At 46.3% G+C, this 22,681-nt stretch overlaps 1 long non-coding RNA gene across 3 annotated transcripts in view; it reads left to right on the forward strand.

The window, feature by feature from the left end:
• The window catches only part of LOC123809711, a 106,529-nt gene that overhangs the window by 45,832 nt on the left and 38,016 nt on the right, over positions 1 to 22,681 (forward strand). For all 3 annotated transcript variants that reach the window (XR_006784069.1, XR_006784068.1, XR_006784070.1), the window contains one exon: positions 20,993 to 21,105. This is a non-coding gene — a long non-coding RNA (uncharacterized LOC123809711). The remainder of the gene's footprint in view (positions 1 to 20,992; positions 21,106 to 22,681) is intronic.

Below are 22,681 nucleotides of genomic sequence, written 5' to 3' on the forward strand. Positions count from 1 at the left end.
CGCTGGCCACCTGTCTCCCCCACCTCCAGGGCCACGGCAGCTCCTCTGGATTCAGTGTCTAATGAGTGGCAGGTGCTAGGATGTGGCAGATCCAGACTCACAGATAGAAGGTGCATTTCTGCCTTCAGGGAGCTGGTTTCCTGGGAGGTAGACCTGTGAACTGAGATTCCCAATAAAGAGTACCTCGAATGAACAGATGCAGGAGACACAGTCAGTTGCTCAGTCCATCTTCTAGGACCACAGTGGAAGAAGCACTGGGAAGTTTCTTCCTATCACTTTCCTGAAAGACAGCGGTGTGGTATCAAGGAGCCTGCACTCTGGAGCCCGAGGGGAAGAGTGTGAGTTCCAGCTTTGTGTGCATATTGGGTTACGTAACTACTCTGCACCCAATTTACCAATCTGTGAAATGGATGTACTGCGAGTCCCTGCCGTGGAGGGTCGTTGTGAGGATTAAATGAGGTAAATATGTGTGAGGCGTTCACTGCAGAGTCTGGCTCCTAGGAGGTGCCGTGGCAATGTTTGGTGAAATAATAATTATTCGTTGGCTTCTTGCTTTGTCTCCTCCCTTCCTCCTGCCATTCTTTTCTCTTTTTTTTCTCCCCCTTTTGAAGCTCTGCCTCTGTCATCCTTCCCACAATGTAGATTCCATAATCCAAGGATTGATCCCTATATCCTGAAAGAAAATCGAATCTTTGAGACTTCTTTCTTCCAGGAGAAGACCTTACCTTTTGGTATTGGTGTTGACAGAAACAGGTCGCTTCTTCACATATCTTAATAAGTGAATTAAGTAAACACATTTCTTATTTATTTGTTAAGCGAATGCTTATTTATTTCCCTCAGCACCTTCTACATGCTGGGCATGAGACTGAGTGTTTTCCTACATTACTTTATTTCATTGTGTTATCTGCTCAATTGCAGAAAGGTTAAGTGCCCCAATCAAGGCCATCGGGTATTAGTTCCTGCCTTGGTGGTCAGTACGAGAGCTGGCGTCACACAGATGAGCTGCTTGCATTGTGATGTGGGTCAAGCCCAAAGCCTTTCTGCTAAAGTCCCTCGGTGACAACACAGCTGTAACTGTCCGTTGATTTGCTGCAGCTCTTAAGAATTAACCAGCCCATAAATTAGGGAAAGAATATTCTGCATCAGAAGAGAAATATTTCATTATTTTTATAGCAGTCTATATACAATAGGATCACTCTTGACAAAGGGACCTCCATCTTGGTATTAAGATTATTAATTAAGGAAGGAAGAATATTATGTGTGCGGGTGGACTTGGACAAGTGGTTTTAGAATCCTTCAAATAGTTGCCTCACTTACGATGTGGGGAAAGTGAGGTTTTCAAACTCAGGTTTGCTGTGAGGCTTACAATACCTACTACATGCAAACCAATTAGCCTGGAGACTCGCTCTGAAAGAGGTCAGTATTTTTGTTAAGATCTACTCTGTTGAACTCAGCAGGCTGTTTTAATCTTCCTGCTCATGCCTTTCTTCCATTGAGTGTTTTTCTCTATTTTCTGATTTCACCTTTTCCCCCATTTTCTCTTTTCTCCTCCCAGTGAACAGAAGTTGGACTTCTTGGATAGATTCTTCAAACATCTTTCTCTTATATTTGAAAAATCTTACTTTTTTATGTACTAGAGATTTCATTTTGATTTTCTTCCTTCACACGGTTGCTTTTCCTTAAGTATCTAGTGATCTCATTTGCTTTCTGTGGTCTAGAAATTTGTTACTGTATGTAGTCTGTGGGTAGTGTGCCTTGTTTTCTAGAGATTTTATTCTAAAAACAATAACAACAACAACAAATCTATTTATGATCTTTAAGAGATATGGGCAAGAGTGTAAGTAGTTAATATCTTAAGTCATCCTTTTGATCCCATTTATTGATTCCCACCCCAAAGATGCTTTTAAGATAACTTGTGCATTTTTTGTGGATTTCAACGTTCATGTTCTCTATAAACATTTTGGAAGGTTAGAAGAAATGCAAGTAGGAAAATAAACATTGCCATTAGTTCCACCACCATTCCAGAGATATTAACATTTTCTTGTTTATACTTTTAGTTTCTTTATGTATGTGAAAAAGTAGAATCTTGCTATACATTTGCTTTTGTAACATGTTATACTTGTTTTACATATATTGTGACATATTTACGTACTATTAATCTTCTAAACATTTCTTAGCAAATGTACGATATTATGTTTTTACACCAACATTCATTGACCCAATACTCTTGTTATTGAAGATTTCTGTTTTTTTAAGTGTAGGCAATGTACATCCTTTTAGATAAATATTTGCACAAGTCCATGGTTTTTGTTTATTTTTTAGAATACATGAGTGAAAGGTCTTGGAGAAAGCATTCACCTTCTGTAATCCCAAGAGGATGTCCAGAGAAAGATACGAAGTTGTGATCCTGCTGGCAACAAGGGCTGTGATTTAGTGTCAGAATTCCTTAACTTTGGAGGTGGATTTGTAGTAGAAACTCAACCTAAATTCAATGCAGTGCTCTCCAAAGCTGGCCAGTCATCAGAGTCATCTGGAGTGCACGTTCAAACCACAGATTCTCGCACCCACCCCTGGAACTTCCGATTCACTCGGCCCACCCCTGGGCCAGAGGACCTCTATTTTTAACTAGGCTCAAGGTGGTCCTAATGACTGACTGAGCTGGAGCGACGACAGTCGAGCAACTGCAGAGCCTGGGGCAATTGGTGGCAGATGCCGGGGTGCCAGGTGTTTCCCAGGAGGGCGGCAGTGATTGTGAGAGCGGAAAGGGAGCATTTTTGAAACTAGGACCAACTACTTTGATGTCTTTTTTTCTTTAAACATGGAGAGCAAACTGTACAGGCTGTCAGTGAAGACCGAAGACTGCAATCAAGCCCACAAGACTTGGGCAGCTCCCTCTCCATCCCTGGCCCCCAGCATCTGTGTAAACCGAAGCAGTTGGACTCCTTGGGGACCTTTTCAAATGGTGGGAGCCCAGGGCCACAGTAGTAGAGGGGTTGACCGAGGAGGTGGATGTTCAGGTTTTGCCCCACCTCCCCATCCCCCAGTGCCCCCAACTCTGTCTACTTTGTATTAGGGTCCTGTTTGAGTTTGTTTGGAAAAGTATTTGCTGCTGCCAAACAGTTTGAAAATCTCCAAACTAGAGAGCCTTTTCGTTCTAAATGCCATACAATTTTTTGAACTAAGGCCAGGGTGAGGAGGAAGAGCCCAGAACACAGGTTGAATGGATGAGAAGAGTAGTCCAGAATGGACATTTTAGACCTCATTTTAATTTCGAGGCTGACCCTTTGGGTTGTGGCAGTAGCTCCCAGTGTCCACCTCAGAATCAGTGTATTGCCCGAGTCAACTCTGGGTGACCTCCAGGGAAAGTCTGGCTGCCTTCCCACCAGATTCTTCTATTAAATTTGCAGGGGGAAGTCCCTTACTTCGCAGGACCCTGAGTCCAGAGAAATCACGCAGGTTCCTCTGCTAATACTTTGGTCATGTCTTGCTGTTTTAGAGTTTTTCAACAATAGAGTATGTTTGACCTTCTTTCAGCCCCCTTTCAAGCTGGGAATTGAAGGTGTTCTGCTGAATTCTGAGCAAACAAAGCTTTGGCTAACTTGCTGCTTTGATCTCTGAGAATTCATAGCAGTGAGAAGGGAGGAGATGAGCTAGGGGCCCTGGAGGAATTAACTGTGAAAACCTGGCCAGGCTTTGTTGGATGGGGAAGCTGGGGTGGGGTGTCGGGTGTCTGGGGAACAGATGTGAACCTGACGTGATCTTCTGCAGCTGCAGGCAGAGGTTTGCCAGAGGTGAACGCCAGCTCCCGCAGAGACCGAAAGCCCCCTTGGTGTAGCCCACCAGTGGTCTTTCCTCCCACTGGAGCTGGAGTTAATGCAGGGTTTTTGCAGTTTGATTCCAGCGACTATATAACAGGTTGGATGAAGAAAGGGTTTCTTTTGAGAAGCCAGGGAGTTGGTGGGGTTTATGTCTGTTTTATTATATTCCTCTCTTAAACATCCCGGAGAGGTGAGGGAGGGACAAAGCCGGTCTTCCTCAGTGACCTTTTACTGCTTCGTGATTTCAGTGAAAATGAGGGGCGGGATAAGGTGGGGCTGGGTCAGAAAATGGTCTGTTTCCTCCAGAGCACCATGTCCCTGAGTTTGTTCCAGGGAATGAGTCCCAAGAGGTGCTCCAAAAGGTTCGTGATCAAATAGGTTCGGGAAATTCTGTGTGCTGTGTTTGCCCCTGGAGACTCCAAGCACTCACTGGAATCCCACAGGCTCTGAAATGTCCTGTAGTCAAAAATGCTCTTTGACTTTATTTAGCTCCAAATATCTGAAAGTTAATGAACTAAGATACTTTTCTTTGATTCAGCCATTAATAAGTGAAATTGCACTTCAGGAAGGCTGGTCTGTGGGCTGGGAAATAAAGGGTTCCATTGGCACTCAGAGGGGGTGTTCCTGAAGCCTCTCCTTTTGTCCTTGATCAACCACCTGGGGGTTCTTCCGCAGGACCCCACTCCTCTGTGTCATCCTAGGCAGATTAGCTTTGCTTCCAATTTCATTGGCAAAAAAAAAAAAATTGAAAAGCTGAAACAAGGTTGAATAAAATTTCTACATAGAGGAAAATGTGATACAAGTTAGATCGAGACTGTTTCTGTATTTCTTCCCATAGAAAGATCCAGAAGTGGCCAGAATGTGGCATCCTTTTGTTACAGAACAACAAGGGGGGGCCAAGGGCAATATACTATTACCCGAAGGGAACCCCCAGGTTTGTTATGTCCACTGCCAGAGGAAAGACGGCTCTCAATGCCAGAGATTCGTGAAAAGGAAATGTTTATTTAATGCTATACAAACTTAAAGTAGTCACCTAATGTCTTCATCAAAATCCCAAAGTCCCTTAAAACACCCACAAACACACACAGTCCTTCCTTCCCCCTTTGCCCAGTCTGGGGTACCGTATCTCAGGAAAAGAAATAGAAATCAGGAAGGCCCTGGTTCTTCTCATTTGGCTCAGGAAGGCCCTGGTTCTTCTCATTAATCTCTCTCAGCTGGTAGGCCTCCCTGGGTTCTTGGCACCATCATCTGTGTCACCGGGATCTCTGCTAAACCCGGGTGGTGGTTCCCTCTTCTAAAGCTGCGGAGGTCCCCACTCTGGCAAAGCCTTGTGGTTCTCTCTCCCAGGGCCATGGGAGTCCCCACTCAGCCAAAACTGCATGGTTCTCCCTCCCAGGGCTGCCGTGTCTGGGTTTAAATCTTTGCACCAATCTTCCTCTGCAGCCCCATTTCCAACTCTTCCCACCATCAGCTCACTTGCTAGCCCTCTCATATCCTTCCAGCTTTACTGGGCTGCCATTGTGAGTCTGGGCAGGTGTGGCCCCCATGGCATGGAGCCAATCATCTCCAAGCTCTCATGCAGGCGCTGTGACTCCAGGGACCTGCTTCCCAGTTACATCTTGATGGGGAAGTTACTTCCATTCCCCTGGTTCAGAGCATGGCCACAGCTATTTAATGTATCTGTGTAACCAGTTAAAGGCTATAGATATGTTAAATGACCACACCAGAGGTTAGCTGCAAGGCTGTTGCTATGCGAAACAGCTCTCAATGGCCCTGCTCCATGTGTCCCTTCCCCCAACCCACGCCTGTAGGGGAAGGGAGTAGGGGAAGGGGTGAGGACATCCTAATATTTCCTGAACACCTTGAGTTTCTGACCCCATTCCAAATCCATATTTGGGGCCCCCCTCTTGCCTGCACCCTGTTACAATTCCTCCTTTCAGATATACACCCACTTTATAATCTTATAAAGGACAATGGACGCAGGTCTCATCTTCTTGTAACTACTTCCTGCTGGCCATGGACGTTGTTTTACCTACCCTTGGGTCAGGGGTGCCCTGAAAGGGGGGGTGTGCAGCATGGAGGGAGTCCTTCCTGTAAGGGGCAGGACCTTACAGGATCCTGGTCAGCTGGCTGTCACCAGGAAGTCGCAGGCTTGGTGTCCAAAGGCTGGCATTACTGGACCGTTGGCATCCTCGTCGTATTCTGGAGGTGACAGATTTGGAAGAAGTTGGAAGGCACAATTAAATCATAACCACTAAATGGCAAAGGCAGGTACTTAATGGCTTATCAGGAGGAAGGTGTACAAGGCATGCTACACCTATCCAAAACCCTTGTGGCCCACTATACTTCACTCGGGCCGAGGGGAATATATTAGGGTTTCCCTCCTTTCAGATATCTGGCCCCTTTCTGTCCAAGCCATTAAGACAGAAAAAGGAAAATCAGTTCTAAAGTGAAACCCACAGATTGCCCGAACCCCTTCACCAACCCAACCACTTAGTTCAGCCAAACTGTTGAGTTTCAGTGGGCAATGACGAAAATGGGCTCCTGAAGTGAGGCCTGTATTGTAACCAATCACTCAGGTAATAAAGTCATAAGCATACGCCCTAGGAAAAGAGAACACACAGGTTAATTCACACAACAATCCCCAAACTAGTCTCTGTGCCTGTGAGACTCTCTTTTGGGAAGACATTCAGTAGCGAGGCCGTTCCTGCAATGACATTTAGCAATGGCAATTTGACAGGTCATCCATATCTGTAAATTGTACATCTTTGGTGTTATTACAAACCCAGTGTCAACTTTCAAATGAAAAATTTTCAAGACAGCTGTGCCATTCTGATGTCCAATACTGAGCATTGTGATTTTCCTCGAACCACAATTTTTTCTCCTTAAGATCACCCTTATTGTTATTAAAGGGACTACTTTGAGTCCTGCTTTTAATTTTGACTGTTCATTTGCATAAACACACCAAGAGCAGCCTGGATCATTTATGATCTTTAAGTCCGCTTTGCTGGAATTCACACAGGGACCCTTTAGATTGGCTTCAGTCCACCTCTTGGGGCACAGAAGCAGAGCCACACATCTGCCATCTGGCTTCACCTGCACCAGCTGTTTCACTCAAATCCTTGAGGGTTCCATTGTGCCTACAAGTTCCTTTTTCAGCCATCTTTCAGGGAAGCAACCTTCGTTCCTTCCCTGGAAAGACTGCCATGAACCGCACAACCAGCCGAAGTACCAGGCTTTTCTCATGGGCTTGTGCTAGCTTCATAAGTCAATCCCAGTTCCTCAGGGATTTCTGGTAATGACCAGAACCCATACATGCCTCCTTCAGGCCTGACATTCCATTCAAAGTCTTCTTAACAAAACCACTATTAGCGACTGGTCTTACTGGATTTATGCAAAGAAACCTTATGTCATCACTCCTTCAGAATGCCAAATTCTGGAGGGATCAGGTAGGGAGAAAAATACAAAGTGTGAAGGAAAATCCTTTCCCTTCTGATATCCACCAGGCTTCTCAAAATTTTCCTACAGAGTGTGAGGTTTCAACCTTCCCTGGAATCCTCAACTGTCTTTTCAGAGCAGATACAGAGAAAAACCCAAAACATCGAGTTCCAGAACAATACACAGGTAGAGGCATTCTCTTGCCCCAGTGCGTCCATTGGTGCCTCGCAGAGATATGCTCCTTTCCCATCCGGTCTCATGGCAGAGACATGCCGCTCTGCCTCGGGCTGAAGCACTCATCCACCCCAAATGACCCTTCCTGGGTCCTGAGTGGCAAAGGCATTCTCCCCAACCAGTTACAGGTGATCTTTCCTAGGTCTTCAAATACAGGTTTCTGATCAGAAACAGAACCAAATTGCAGAGACTTGCTCTTTCCAGATCTGGTCTCATGGCAGAGACATCCTCCCTTTGCCTCAGGCTGAAGCACTCATCAGCCCCAAATGACCCTTCCTGGGTCCTGAGTGGCAAAGGCATTCTCCCCAAGCAGTTACAGTGACCTTTCACTAGGTCTTACGGTGACCTTAAACAGGTCTTCAGATACAGGTTTCTGATCAGAAACAAAAACCAATGTTAGAAATTACCTCTTTTCCCACAAAACCAGAAAGCAAGTAGTTGAGGTTTCCTTTATTCCAGGTTTAAAACTTTCACATCCTTTATACATATTTCTACTCATCCAGATTTAACCATCATCCTCTTTTAATTGTGGTTCCTTTCCCACATTGGGAAGGACTATCCTTCAACTCAGCATGTGGCAGCTAAAAGTCCCTAGTACTACAGGTACCTTCCACTAAAAGTCCCTAGATTTGCAGGGACATCCTGCAGCTTTCTGAAGCTTAGACCTTGCAAACACCCTATATATCAGATGGTCACCCTTGGACCTCAGTTCATGACCTTCAGAACCAGAGCCATTCCTATCAGAACCAGTTACCTGGGCTCACCGAAACTGTAAGTGAGCAGGCAGGGGCAACCTGGGAACAGCATACTAACCAAACCATTATCCACAACTCCATTATTCCCAAACGGTGTTCGGAAACCAGTTTTCAACCAAACCATTTTCACGTTTCTGCTCCCTCCCTGTTTCATTTCCTTTTCACCTTTCCAGGTGTTGTTAGGCATCTGATGCCCTCAGGAGGAGCACAGAGAAATTCTCAAGACTGGGAAAACTCCAAAGTCTCACACTCTCCCACCTGAGGGGGTCGGTCTGCCACGGACAATTATCGTCCCTTCATGGTCGCCAAAAACTGTTACAGAACAACAAGGGGGCGCCAAGGGCAATATACTATTACTGAAAGGAACCCCCCAGGTCCGTTATGTCCACTGCCAGAGGAAAGACATCTCTCAATGCCAGAAATTCGTGAAAAGGAAAGGAAATGTTAATTTAATGCTATATAAACTTAAAGTAGTGACCTAATGCCTTCATCAAAATCCCAAAGTCCCTTAAAACACCCCCCCCCCCCCACACACAGTCCTTCCTTCCCCCTTTGCCCAGTCTGGGGTACCGTATCTCAGGAAAAAGAAGTCCATGGCTCAGGCAGCCCCCGGTTCTTCTTAGTAATCCATCTCGGCTGGTAGGGCTCCCTGGGTTCCTGGCACCATCATCTGTGTCTCCAGGATCTCTGCTAAAGCCAGGTGGTGGTTCCCCCTTCTAAAGCTGCGGAGGTCCCCACTCTGGCAAAGCCTTGTGGTTCTCTCTCCCAGGGCCATGGGAGTCCCCACTCAGCCAAAACTGTGTGGTTCTCCCTCCCAGGGCTGCGGGAGCCCTCCCAGGGCTGCGGGAGCCAAGTGCTTCTCCACTGCCCCAGCTGCGTGGTCCTCTCTGCACAAGGGCTGCGGGAGTCTCCACCCAGCCAAAGCTGCAGGGTTCTCCCCTCAGTGGCTGCCGCACCTGGGTTTAAATCCTTGCACCAATCCTTCTCTGCAGCCCGATTTCCAACTCCTCCCACAATTGGCCACACGTGCCAGCACCCTCATATCCTTCCAGCTTTACTGGGTTGCCATTGTGAGTCTGGGCAGGTGTGGCCCCCATGGCATGGAGCCAATCATCTCCAAGCTCTCACGCAGGCGCTGTGACTCCAGGGACCTGCTTCCCAGTTACATCTTGATGGGGAAGTTACTTCCATTCCCCTGGTTCAGAGCATGGCCACAGCTATTTAATGTATCTGTGTAACCAGTTAAAGGCTATAGATATGTTAAATGACCACACCAGAGGTTAGCTGCAAGGCTGTTGCTATGCGAAACAGCTCTCAATGGCCCTGTTTCATGTGTCCCGTCCCCCAACCCACACCTGTAGGAGAAGGGGTGAGGACATCCTAATATATCCTGAACACCTTGAGTTCTGGACCCCATTCCAAATCCCTATTTGGGGCCCACCTCTTGGCTGCATCCTGTTACACTTTTGGTCACAGTAAATGTTTCAGGAATGGGTAGTTGACCCATAAACCAATCAGGTCCCAATAGAGTTCATCTCAGGACATTTGGTTGAGCAACATATAGATGAGGTGTGGTTTTTTTCCCCCACTGCACTTGAAGGTGTGAGGATGTTAGGCTGAGGCTTGCAGCCTGAGCTCAGAACCAAGGGCTGATACCCTAAAGCGTGCCAGGAGGCTCTAGGACCCAAATTCCCATCATCTGTACCGTAAGCAATGCCTGAAAGCTGCATTTGACTTAGTTCAGCTGGTCTGGAAATCCCAGAGAAGGTCCTTTGAGTGAAAAACTGAATGTTTTGTTAATGATGGCTCCAGAAGGCTTAGCCCAGACCTAGGTTCCCCATGGACGCTCAGTGAGAACCTGCTGACGAATGTGTTTAGACAACCAATCGCATTCAATTTTGTGTTTTGAAACAGCTTTGTTAGAGATGTCCAGAGCCCCTTTCTCTGACTTTATTTTTATTGGAGTCCAGAAATCAGACAATGACGCTGTTCGGTCCCCAGCAGTGCAGAAAGGCAGCTCCCTGAGCAGTTCTTACAGGCGGCGCTCCAAGTGAGCCCAAGGCAAACATAACAGTGAGGAGGCCCACCCCCTTTTTATACACTTTCCCTGGGGCCCAGTCACCACCAGGCTGCTGGCCAAGGTGTGTGCTTTCAGAGGTGTGGAGGAGAGCTGCTTGTAGAGTTTCTGAGAGTCTCAGCGGCTGGACTGGGCAGCATTGTGGTCCTTTCAGAGACCATATGCCTTGCAGTTAAGTGAGAGCCACGTACAGCCGTCTGATACATCTCTATAACAATTTCTCCCACATTTTTGACTGTCTAGTCTTTGATCACCTGTTCATATGACAGTCATTTTCAATGTTTTATTCTATGGAGGAAATAGCGAATAAGGTTCAGTCTTTTCTTCCAGCATGGTTGCATCATGGATAGTATAGAAAAATTTCTTGTACTTCACTACTCATTACTGGAAATGACCGCTTTTCTAACATAGCCACGGAAAGCTCTAAGCATTTCTTGTGCTGCATTCTGCAAGTTTTGATAAGTTGTATTTTTGTTTTCATTTGATGGCTGCTTTTAATAGGTCCTCTTTTTCTTTTGGTTTTCTGTTATTCTGTTATGTTTTGTGAAGGTTATCCTGTTTGAGATGTTGCAATTCCGGGGTCCGAAGCTTAATAAACAAATCTGGAAAATTCCAACCCATTATTTTCTCATGAAATATTACATTTCCCCTACTTTCTCTGACATTTCTTTCTGGTATTCTGACTTAAATATTTGTTAAACCTTTTATTCTGTCTGCCATGCCTCTTAATATTAGGTTCACAGTTTTCAAACACATTTGCATTTTGGATAATTTATTTGTATCTTTCCATTCACTAATTTTCCATTTGGCCGTGTCTCATTTTCTGTTGAGATTTTAATTTCAGTTGCTGTAGTTTTCATTTGTAGAAGTTCTGTTTGGCTCTTTTTCAATTATGCTTACTCATTTTAAGTTTCTTATTTATTGTTTGTATTTCAATTTCTCATCTAACATATTCTGTGTCTGGTAATTCCAATGTCTGAAATATTCGTGAGGCTGAGTCAGCTGTATTGTGTCTGCTGACATTCACGTGATCCTTAGTTTCTGTGTGTCTTTTGTTATGTTTGGCTGCAGATTGCTCATTTTCCTTGGAACGTACACATGTCATTTAAAAATTTCCAGTAGCCGTGTTAAAAAAGTAAAAAGGAACAAGTGAAATTAATTTTCATAATGTATTTTATTTAACCCAATATATCAAAAATATTATCTTAACATGTAGTCAGTATAAAAATTGAGACATTTGCATTATTTTCATGAAGTCTTTGACATCCAGTATGCATTTTATGCTTCCAGCATTTCTCAATTTACACATTAACTTTACCAGAAACACTTGGTCTGTATTAGAATTCACAAAATTTATGGTTGAGAGGTAGATTCATATGCCCAGGCTGTTTCAAATGTACGCAAGTGTTTTCCAATGATTAAATTGTGTTTCAGTCTTTAAAGGTAGTAAAATAACATGAAAAGCTGAGTTCCTCAATAGCACCGGCTATATGTCAGGTGCTTAAATGGTACATATGGCTAGTGGCCACTGTATTGGACAGGGTAGCCTTAAAAAGATGAGCATTTGCTTTTTTACTTGCCACTTTAGGCACGCTCTCTACAGCCTTGTCGTTACCCAATATTGAGATATGCTTGTACGGATTAGAGCTGTGGTTCTCAGATCCAGCGATCTGTTAAAAATCCCACGTCTGGGTCCTCCTGGATTAGTGGAAATGAATGCCTGTGGGTGGGATCTGGGCATGGCTATTTTTACAAAATCTTCTAGAGGATCCTAATAAGAACTCTCCACTAGATAGTCTGGAAGATGAACTGGGGGCTGACTCATTGCAATAGGATGCTTCCTATTGGCTCAGCAACTTATGGAAACATGGATAGGAATACCTTGGGTCAGAGGGCTCCTGGTACTTGTTTTTTGAACTTCTCTCTCAGAGCTACACATTTTTAAGACTTAGGTTTTGGTAGTCATCTATTCCTCACACTTGGTAAGAATACTCAGTTTTCAGTTGCTTTACTGTTTTAGAAATGCAAAATATTTAGCTAATCAGTTGGCATTAGTTGATGCATTCTCAAGGCTCTTCAAAGGTGGATGCTAGTCCAAGGTGCATGTCCATGCCCATGCCCGTGCCCCCCGCAGAATCCTCAGTTGTTTTTCTCTTTTGGAGCTGGAGTGCCAGGCCAGTGATTCCAAGGCATATACCTTGAGGCTCAGTTATTGATTGATTTCCCGATGTCCACAGCCTGTATTTTTAAAGCTCAGTTATCTAGCTGATTTATGTCCAGATGTGCAACTGCAGGTTTTCATCAGGCTTTTTCTATCACATGCTGATATTAGGAAAGCAAAGTGATGTTGAAAAAGAAAGAGAGAAGATAAGGTGTTTGTGCCAGATACCATTACTGTCCATAGCCTGATACATGAAACTCTGCGTAAGTCTCAGTAACAATAGTTATTTGTGCGTCACTGTTAATTTTTTTTTTTTAATTTACAGTCTGTTTCATAGTTCTTTTGTGGCTACTTCAATTTCTCTGTGGAATGTGCTGGGCACACATTGATCAATACCCCAAACAAGCAAACATGTAAAGGGTGGCAGTGGTTCCTTTGGCTGACAAAACTGCCCACCACATCAGTGATCCTTTTCTAGCGGGGGCAGGGTGGGGGAGGAAGAGGAGGCTGAATTTTTTGCTAATGCTGATGACAGCAGTCAGTCACAGTCTTTGAGCCAGCCCCTCCCCAGCGTCTCAGTCTCCGTAAGAGCCAATGAGATGAGACATAAAATAGGACGTTGCAATTGAGGTGGGGGATGGCATCCCGTTTGGGTTGCCCCCTGCCGTGCTGCTGTGGTCAGGGGTGGGACAGAGCCCTTGGTGACAGCGGCTTCAGCAGGTTTGCCTTGTTATCTTCTGGGTTACATTTTGTCTAGAGGACACTGTCCTAACAAGCCCAGCGTAATCAGTTGTTGTTCTTTGCAAATCAGCCCACAGGAATTCATCATCAGCCTCGGCCCTCACTGGGGACCCGTCCCAGACCCTGAACACTCGCATCAGCTGCCTCAGGCCCCACAGGGCCGCCCCCTTTGGAGTGTACGTTTCTGCCTGAGGTCCGCCACCTGTTTGCGCCTCCTTGGACAAGCTGTTGCCTGCTGTGACCCCTTGCTTCTCAGACTGTTTACAGACTGACTCAAAGGTGGGCCCTGGGCGATGGCTTGCCAGAGAAGACAGAGATGAGCGCAGATTGGTCTAGAAAGAAGAGAAGGGTGCTGTGCAGAAGTCCAAAATGAGTTCTTTCAACTGTTGCCTGGACGAGGGGAAGGGATACAGACTTTTCTCATAACCCCCAGATGTGTCAGCAGTCATAAAAAATGATTGTTTCTGCCTGGTTTTACGGTTTCTTTCCCAAGAAGTAGGAGAAAGTCTCCAAAATGAAAAAAAAAATAGTTCAATCTTAAATGGTTTATGTATCTAGTGACTTCTTCCTTACGACCGCTTATAGGGCCCAAGCATGAGAAGCACTGATTAAGGACATTGAGCCGACGTGTGGGTATTAGAATAGTTGGAACTAGCCACACAGTGAAAGTCCACCGCTCAATGTAGCTGTTCTCTTAGCGTCTTCAAGTGCCTTCTGCGGAGGGACATAGGATGAGGCCGATGGGGTAGAAATTAGGCAAGGCAGAGGTGACTCTGGTACTTACCACATCACTGGTGCCTGTATTTAATTTAGTTTTGATAGTTCTTTGGTGTCATTCAAGAGCCCAAATGTATTCCTTCTTCCACAGGCCTTCTGCTCCGTCTCCATTTCTTGTGTTCTGTTCTCTTACTTCCATCCGAGAAGACGTTTAAAATCATCTTGGAGAAAGTTTGTTTATACTTGGCAAGTTGTTGTTCCCTATGTCTAAGACGAAAGAAAATGAGGCTTTAAAATGCCACAGAACACCCATGAAGGTGTCCCGGATGTCAAATAGTTGTGTCCTCACACCCTGTGAATGAGTTAAGTGTAGAAGAATCAGAAAGAGACCGAATAAATTTCACTGAAAACCGACATATGTCGGGAAAATATGCCTGGGCCAAGCCTGATATGAGTTCAAAAAGCAATTCAGCCTGTTGGGTGCAGATGGAAGAGTCCAGAGGCACCTAGGTGTATTTGCTCCTTCTTCACCGAGAGTCCTGGGTGCACGTCTCTCCTGGAGTGAGCAAAGGCAGGCCCTGCCAAAACAGGAATTGTCCAGAAACACAGACCAGGAGGACGTGGAGACACCAGTGCGGGCCCTGGTCTCCCAAACACTGGGCAGGAGAGAAGGAGCCTGTGTCTGGGGACGTGCTGGTCACATTGGATGACCCCTGGGGTGAATGCATTCTTCCAGGCGTCCAGCCTGGTGCCATGAAATAGTCGAGGATCATAGCCAGTCCCTTCATTGTTATTCTGGGATCTCAGAGAATTCTTCTGGGGGCCCCGCCATCTGTGTGGAACCCAAGCCAGGAGCCTGGCAGTTGGCCTCCGGGCCTCCCTCTCCTCATCCTGCCCTCTGCCAGCAGCCGTTGTTCAATCGACTGTACTCACCAAAGGTCCCGGGAACCGCAGTCCCCGCCACCCTCACCGCCACTCATCTGGCTCAGGTGGTCTGCCACCACCAACCTCACTTGTCTCCAACACATTTTCCACAAGGCATGTGGTGTGAACTCTTCAGAGCTTACCTCAGCTCCTAGCGTCAACACCTCGGACCTCCTGCAGGGGTTGCCCAGATGCTTGCAAATGCCTAACAAGGCATTATTTGGCCTCTGCCTGCCTTTGTGCCTCCGGGCGGCCTGGGCCTCCCCCGCCTCCCCCACATGCTCCGCTCATTTTGAACTACTTTCAGCCACTCCCTAGCTGGAGGATCTTGGGAAAGTCAATTAACCTCCTCATGCTTGTTTCCTCATTTGTGAAATGAGGCTAATAGCAGCACCTGTATGGGACTGTTGGGAATAAAATAAGTTCATATAGGCACCATGCTCTGATCTGAGCCAGCTACCTTCACGCGCCTCTCTATACACAGAGAATCTGGACCCTGCGCGTGCTCTCACTTTCCCTGGGTCACTCCCATGAGTCCTGAGGCCCTGGGGGTCTCAGCTCAGCTGTCAGCTCCACGATAACGCATTCGCGCCCTGAAGCCCCCATCCCCAGCCAGGCCAGGGATCTCGTGCATCTGCTTTTATGGCCCAGTACTGGATCACCGCTTCTGAAGGCAGGGCCACGGTCCACACTGTGTCATCATCATCTACATCCCAGGCTGTCCCTGCACTGGACTGAAAGCTCTATGAGGGCAGGCACTGTTTCTTGGGGACCTGGAAGCCCCTCAGTGAATAAACGTTTGCTGATAGAAAGAGCGGAATTGGCTCTCAAGGAGAGGTTATTCCAGCCCCTGGGTAGATGCTTACAGACCCTGGAGGGTCATATTTCTTTTAATAAATGCATAAATGGTTATTCTCTCTTAATGAACCAAAGGAAAAGCAAATTTTCCAAGTCAGCATTTGGCAAAAGCCATTTCAACATCTGGAGACGTTCCTGGTTTTGGAACTGAGAATGACTTTGCACTTTAAGATGTCTTTGCAAGGTTGCTGGACTGATGAGGTTTGGCTTCCTGCTCTTGGCCTGGTACCCCATTCCCTGCCCACTCCTCATCTCAGCCGCGGCTCCTCCAGCGCCCGCTACACTGCCATGGCTCCCGGCGCTCCGCGAGCCCAGTTTCCCCGGGCCTCTGAGAGCAGCTGGGAACATGTGCTCCGCGTTTGGGGCTCATGCGGTTGTGACTAGACACGGGGAGGTGTCCCGGGGAGGAGGCAGCTTCTGCCGCCCTGGGCCAGCTGTGGCAGCACACTCGACGTGGCTGAAGGGTTCCGTCAGTGCAGTTGGCCACGGCTCATTAAAATGTGTGGGCTGCCGGGGACTGATATTTCCAAATCTGTGCCTCTCATGAGACGTGGAAACAGTGTATGGTGGGTCTTTTCCAAAAGGTCTGATTCGTCCGCAGTCACATGGGTTGGAAAGGAGAGGAGGGTGTGGTGTGCAAGGCAGAGAGAGGCTTCCCGAAAGCCTGCACCTAGGCCTTCTGGGAACATACGGTCTCTTACCTCTCCTCATCTTGTAGGGATTGAAAGAAAACACCCATTTTGTCGTTTTACGTGTTATAAAAATTGAATTTAAGAATTTTAAAATCCTTTCTATCTAGTAAATGAAACACTGTGTAATTTACTGCCCGTTAGAGAAGCATGATTTGTCAACAAGTACATGCACAAATTACATAGTTCATAGTACTTGGTTGAGAGACACAATTTTAAAAGGCAGATGTAAATTTAATTATTAGCATTAAAATAGGCAGGCCTGCTTTTGTGTTTGGAATTTCTGCATTTTGACTTAAAAATCAACCAGATAATTGGCGTAAATTTTGAGTTTTATTTCTAAGTGTTGACATAAGAGAGGAAAATAGGCCCCTTGCCATTCTTTTTCCAAAGTATCCCATTGCAGAAGTGGATAGTTTTATTCCCAGTTAAGGAAGAAGCAAATTGGATATAATTTTCATTATAGTTTTTTCACTTTGACATTGGCTTCTGAAATGTTGAGGAGAGCTTGAAGAGCTATTAAGACTTTTGACTAGATAATTGAAATTTAGAGGTTAGGTTCAGAAAAATCGAGGAGCGAATTGGCAAAATTGTGATCTTTAATTTCTTTGTGTGGAAGGTAGCTTCTAAGGCTGGACCTAGTCACCTCCTTCTAATAAAGAAAGAAATGAGATGTTGCTTCCAAGATCAGGTTGTGACTTCTCCTTTGCTTACTCGCTCCCTCCCTGTCTCCCCACCCCTCTTCCATCTCCCTCTTTTCTCACTTGCTCACTGATGAAGCTTCCACCATGCTCTGAGGGAGCCTTCACACTCTCCCTACACGGCAGCCTGCAGCCAACAGCTGGTGAGAAGCTGCATGAGGCCCTTAGTCCAATAGCCCATGAAAAACTGAATCCTGTCAGTAACCACAGAGTGAGCTGAAATGTGGATTTCCCCAGCAGAGCCTGAAAATGACAGCAGCCCCAGCCACCAGCTCGGTCACAGTCTATGAGACGTCTTGAGCCAGAGGACTCAGCTAAACTGTGCCCAGATTCCTGACTCACAGAAATAATGCGAGATAATAAGTGTTTTTGTTTTAATCCACTGAAATCTGGGGTAATTTGTTATGCTGCGATAGGTAATTAATATACCTTGTTACTTCCTTGTTGAATTTCAACACCACCATTCATTATGCATCCTGTTGGTGTACATTAAGAGGTATCAAAAGGCCTAGTAATTAGAAATCCGACTTTATTCAGAGCCAGCCTGGCAGCTAGCCTGGGCAGCTGAGTGCGAGTCACCTCAGGCTCTGAGTCATGAACGTGCTCATCTGCTCTCTCCGTCTCATGAAAAACACACAAAGGGGCTGTTACACAGCTTTGTTTGCTTTACAGAGAAAACATGTTTATTTCCTTGGTTGATTTGAAAAAGATGCCATAGCCACCTTCCCTGATGTGAGCCCAGGTGAAGACTGTGTGGGGGGAAAGCATCCAGCTGCCAGCCAGAAGAAGAGAGGGTGTGGAGGATGCTGTGGGTGGTTTCTGTAGACCAGGACAGGAGGTGGTGGGTATCCCCTCTGCTCACATTGGATTGGTCAGAATCAGTCACATGGTCACAGCCACTGTGAGTAAAGCTGGGAAATGGTGTCTAGCATCGCACCCAGGAGGTGGAAGAGACAGATTTCAATAATACACAGCAGTATCTGCCAAAATGATTAACTCTTAATTCCATGATATGAAGTTTCATTGAGCACCTGTGATGTGCAAACACCATACTGAACGTTACAGATATAAATGAGAGAGAAAAGTATGCTGCTTGTCCTCAGAGACATCAGTCTAGCCCTTGGAGTCTGTTGGTGAAGGGTGGTTTGGAAGTAGTCTTGTGCCAGTTTCCACCACCCCCATGGGAAAAACAGCAGCAGCTACAGACTGTTCTGTTCTTGAGCTGGACAGTACATGTTAATCCTGGGCAGGTTTCATCCCTCGAGCCAGGGGGCCGCAAAACCACTCATCTCAAGACTCTCTTTGTTCAAAATTCTGTACACGACCAAACCTCTCCCTCCCCTGGAGGAATGTTTGTGACCGTGAACTTCCAGGTGGCATGTGTGGGAACTGATTCGGCCAGTGTTCTGAAACTCCAGCAACCTCTACTTGCAAGAGTAACATCCTCCAAGGTAGTTTGCAATGTTTTTGCCAGGAACTGGGCAATCAGAGGGTAAACTGGAACAAACTCTTTGGAAAAATAATTGGGGACCATAGACCTGTGACCCAGCAGTGTTCTCCTATCCTCCTGCCTCGGAAGGTCTTTGGATCATGTATACCAGCCTGAGAACACTCATGGTGGTGCTGTCTGTAATAGTGAGGATACCGGCAACAGCACAGATGCCTGTCCGTGGTAGTATAAATGGTGGTATAGCCACACAGTAGAATATTATACGGTAGTGAACGTGAGTAAATCACAGCCTCATGCACCAACAGCAATGAATCTCAAAAATACAATCCTGAGTACAAAATGCAAGCCATGTGGGAATGTATAAGTTTTTGTATAAAGTTTAAACACATATCAGACTAAGTACTATATTGCTTAGGGGTAGGTGCATAGACCCAGCGGGTCATGCCAGCACTGCCTTATGCTTTAGGGGGCAGAGAGAGCTGGGGCTTCCATTACTCTGCCTGCCTGTTTCTGAACTTTTCCCTTCAGAGAAATGCACTGGCTTGGGCAGAGTGCTCCTCGTGTCCCTTCTGCCAATTCTGCATTATAGTACAGTCCCAGACAAAGACAGGCGGGGGAGCAGGAGGCAGGGAAGGATGGAGAGGGGAGGAATAGGCGTGTGTGTAGAGGGTAACATGGTTTGAGTGTGGAAGAGAGATCCAGGTTTTCTGGCCCTACCTACATGTTAAATGCATATGTGGATGGGACATTTATTGAGAAATTACTATGTCACTCTTACTGTGCAAAGCAGTTCCTCATATTTCATCTTGTTTCATCCTCACAGCAGCCTGCAAGTGAGTGTAATTGTCCCTATTTTACAAGTTAGAAATCCAGAGCTCAGGGAAGTTAAGGACGTTACTACCCAAGATCATTGTGGTGGGGATTAGAACTTTGGTGTTCAGCCTCAAAAATATATGGGTGCAGAAGTCCAGGGAATATGCTTGCAAAAAGCTAGTGGAAAATCACTTTATTGAAACACTTGCCAGCTCAGCATGGCAACCCCCTTCCCCATTTTAATTTAACCCTTTGCCCCTGCATGCATCAACTGGAGGGCACATAAAGCCAGTAGTTGCATTCTCCCTGATCTGCTCTGGAGGCCCACTCCTCTAAGCAGGTGCTTGCAGATGCGGCTGAGCTCGCACATCTGGCAAGCATTAGCTGGTGGGCAGGGCGTGCTATTACACAGCCCTAATGCAGTTTGGGTCTGCTGCGTTTTAATAAACCATCCAAAGCAGCAAGATTCCTGGCATTTTGTTGGCAGTGAGGGCCTGGAAGAAGTAGAAAATTTTCTATCATCATGATGGATTAGGTTATTTTCATCTTGTACAAAGTTACTTGCAGCTGAAAGGTTGGACAAGATAGCTCTTGATTAAATGAAAATTGTGTCTGACTAGTACATAAATTATAAGTGGAGCAGCAGAAGAATCTGAGTGTGCTCTTGTTAGTTCAGCCCCCATCATGGCTTACCTCTGATTGAGAAGCTTTTCTACCTTGCAGGTGTGTCAGTAGCTACATGGTGGGAAAATTCCCATGAATGTTTGGAAACTGAGTTCAGGTAATGGGTATTAGCTTCTTTGCTTATCACCGTTTTCATCCCTGCAAGCCCTAGCGCTTTGTTTTGTGTGCTTTTTAACCCACCAGTCCTGTCTCCAACTCATCCACACCCAAGGGACCTGTTTTCATATCTTACGGTTTGTTTCTTTGGCTCGTGACCCTTGCATTGCCTTTTTCATCCGTGTCCATTGTTTCCCATGTTCCCAGACACACACGAAGTGCACAGGTTCCTCTTTCTGCCTGGCCAGTGAGCTCAGACAGTGCGGTCAGTTGGAGCAGGTTGTGTTCTTCCCCCTGGGAGTTTGAACTTAGGGTGCAAGGGTAGTAAATAAGGCATTTCAAAGCAATATTCTTGGTCCTCCTCCTGCACACATGGCAGGACTGCACTCGTGGCTGCTTTGTGGTTGGACAGAGCCTCTGACTAGTTCTGAGCAAGGAATGACCAGCAGGGGTGACGTAGCTTGTTTGAAGGACATGCGTGATCTGCAGAAATCTTTCTCTTCTTGGCTTGGGGGCCTGCCGGGGCCCCACAGTAGCTGTGAGGAACAGAGCCCCTGCTGGCACACTGCAGACTATGGAGTCAGTGAGAGAGAAAACTATGTTATTTTACAGCCACTGAGGTGGGGTTGTGTGTTACTGGAGTAACACCCAGTTTATACTGACCGATGCACAGAGAGAGAGAAAGAATACAGGTATGCAAGAACAGGAAGTGTGGTCAAAGACAGAGAAGTCTTTTTTTATGTGGGAACGTGCAAAGAGGGTCTTTGCTGTAATAATGCATTCAAGTTATGTCTTGAGATGCCATTTCTTATGAAACGTATCATTTTATTTTACAGGTGCTTCTTGTTGAAGGTCAGAGGAGAGATGGAGGGTGCGGAGAGCTGCGAGGTGCCCTCCCAGGGTGAGAGCAGGAATGGCGGCCTTCTCAGCGGTGGCCCCTTCAAAACCAGTAAGATGATGCTGGGGGCTGGTGAGGGAGGAGGGAGAGGAACCGGAGAGCAGAGGAGACAGGTGATGAGGCCAGCAGATGCCTGAGAGAGGCTGCCTTTGACTCTCCAGGTACCAAGTGAAAAACGACAGAACGGCGAAGCATTTTGCGCTGTCCACCAGTGTCTGAGTGTATTTGTGACTGGCCACCAGGGAGCATGTACTGCCATGTGGCCTTCATAACCAACCTGGAGTAAGCAGAGTGTCTCAGGTGTATAAACCTGTCTAGTTTTCATTCTAACATTGTCGCATTTTTCTTGAGCACATGCGGTGAAGCGAAGATGCGCCTGGACCTAGGCTCAGGCTGCTTCTTGGCTCTGAACCACAGTGACCATGTAGGGGATCTGGCTGTGTTCTCTCACTGGGGCTGCAGTTTGAAACTGGATAATATTTGGTGTTGGACCTTTAGTTGCCTTTGATCATTTGAGTCACTTATGGAATCTCCTGATATTAGGTGCAGTATTTGTCCTACTTGCCTCACGTGGACTTAGTGTCATTGCTTGAAACTGCTGTTCCTTTTACCTTCGGATGTCAGGTGACGCCTCTCCTGTAGCTCTCCGCTTGTTCCGTCCTCCTCCTTTTCTCTGCCTTCATGCCATTAACGTGACTCACACATGTGCCATGTAGAAAGCCACGTGTGGCAAGAGGAGATGGTGCTTGAAGACGAGAGAAAGAGAAGCCCTTCCTTGTTCCATTTGGTACTTCTTATTGTGGGGACACTTGTACTGGAAGTTGCCAAGGAACAAAGGTGGTGGGGAGAGGGCAGCTGATGGGGAGGGACGAACTGCTATAAGCAAGGTAGAAGCAAGGTAGGAAGACGGTCAGCAACAGGATAAGGAGAGCGATATAAAATTCCTGGGGTTGGGTGTGGGCAGACCACTAGACGTGGTTGTCTGGGGTAAACCTCAGGGAAGCAGGAGTGGGATGGAGGGAATTTTCCACAGTTAACAACAGGCCCTCTTATGAGGGACGAAGCTTGGATCAGCTGGTCCGATGCCTCAGGCCCTGAGCTTGGCTGTGGTCAGCAAGGAAAAGAAAAGGCCAATGGTAGAATTTAAGTGGGGAGCTCTTAGTCTTGGCTGAACGTTAGAATAACTTGGGGAAATATAAAAAAAGAAATTCCTGGCTCTACCCTAGACCAGTGCTTCTTAAACTCTACTGTGCATTAGAATTATCTGGGGATCTTGTTGACATAGATTCTGAGGAATTAGTTTCCAAGTGGGGTCTGACATTCTGTCTGCATGACAATCTGTCCGGTGATGCTGTCGCTGCTGGCTTGAGGGCGACATTCCAAGTAGCAAGGGTCTAGAGAACAATTAAATCGTGGAGGTGGATCCCAGCCATGGATGTTTTTTATTAAAACTCCCCATATTTTTAGGGTTAAGACCCACTGCCTTTTCTTAGAGTTAGGAACCTAATAAAAGATGGATTGCCGGAATTTGGGGGCCACTGTGGTGGAGGCTCGCCCCACAGTAAGAATATGACAGGTGGTGTGGTGGGAATCGCCCCCTGTGTGGAATTAGACGGATCTCTAAGTT

Source organism: Phyllostomus hastatus, unplaced genomic scaffold (assembly GCF_019186645.2).
Source record: "Phyllostomus hastatus isolate PE091 unplaced genomic scaffold, TTU_PhHast_1.1 phas_scaffold_555, whole genome shotgun sequence".
Lineage (NCBI taxonomy): Eukaryota > Metazoa > Chordata > Mammalia > Chiroptera > Phyllostomidae > Phyllostomus > Phyllostomus hastatus.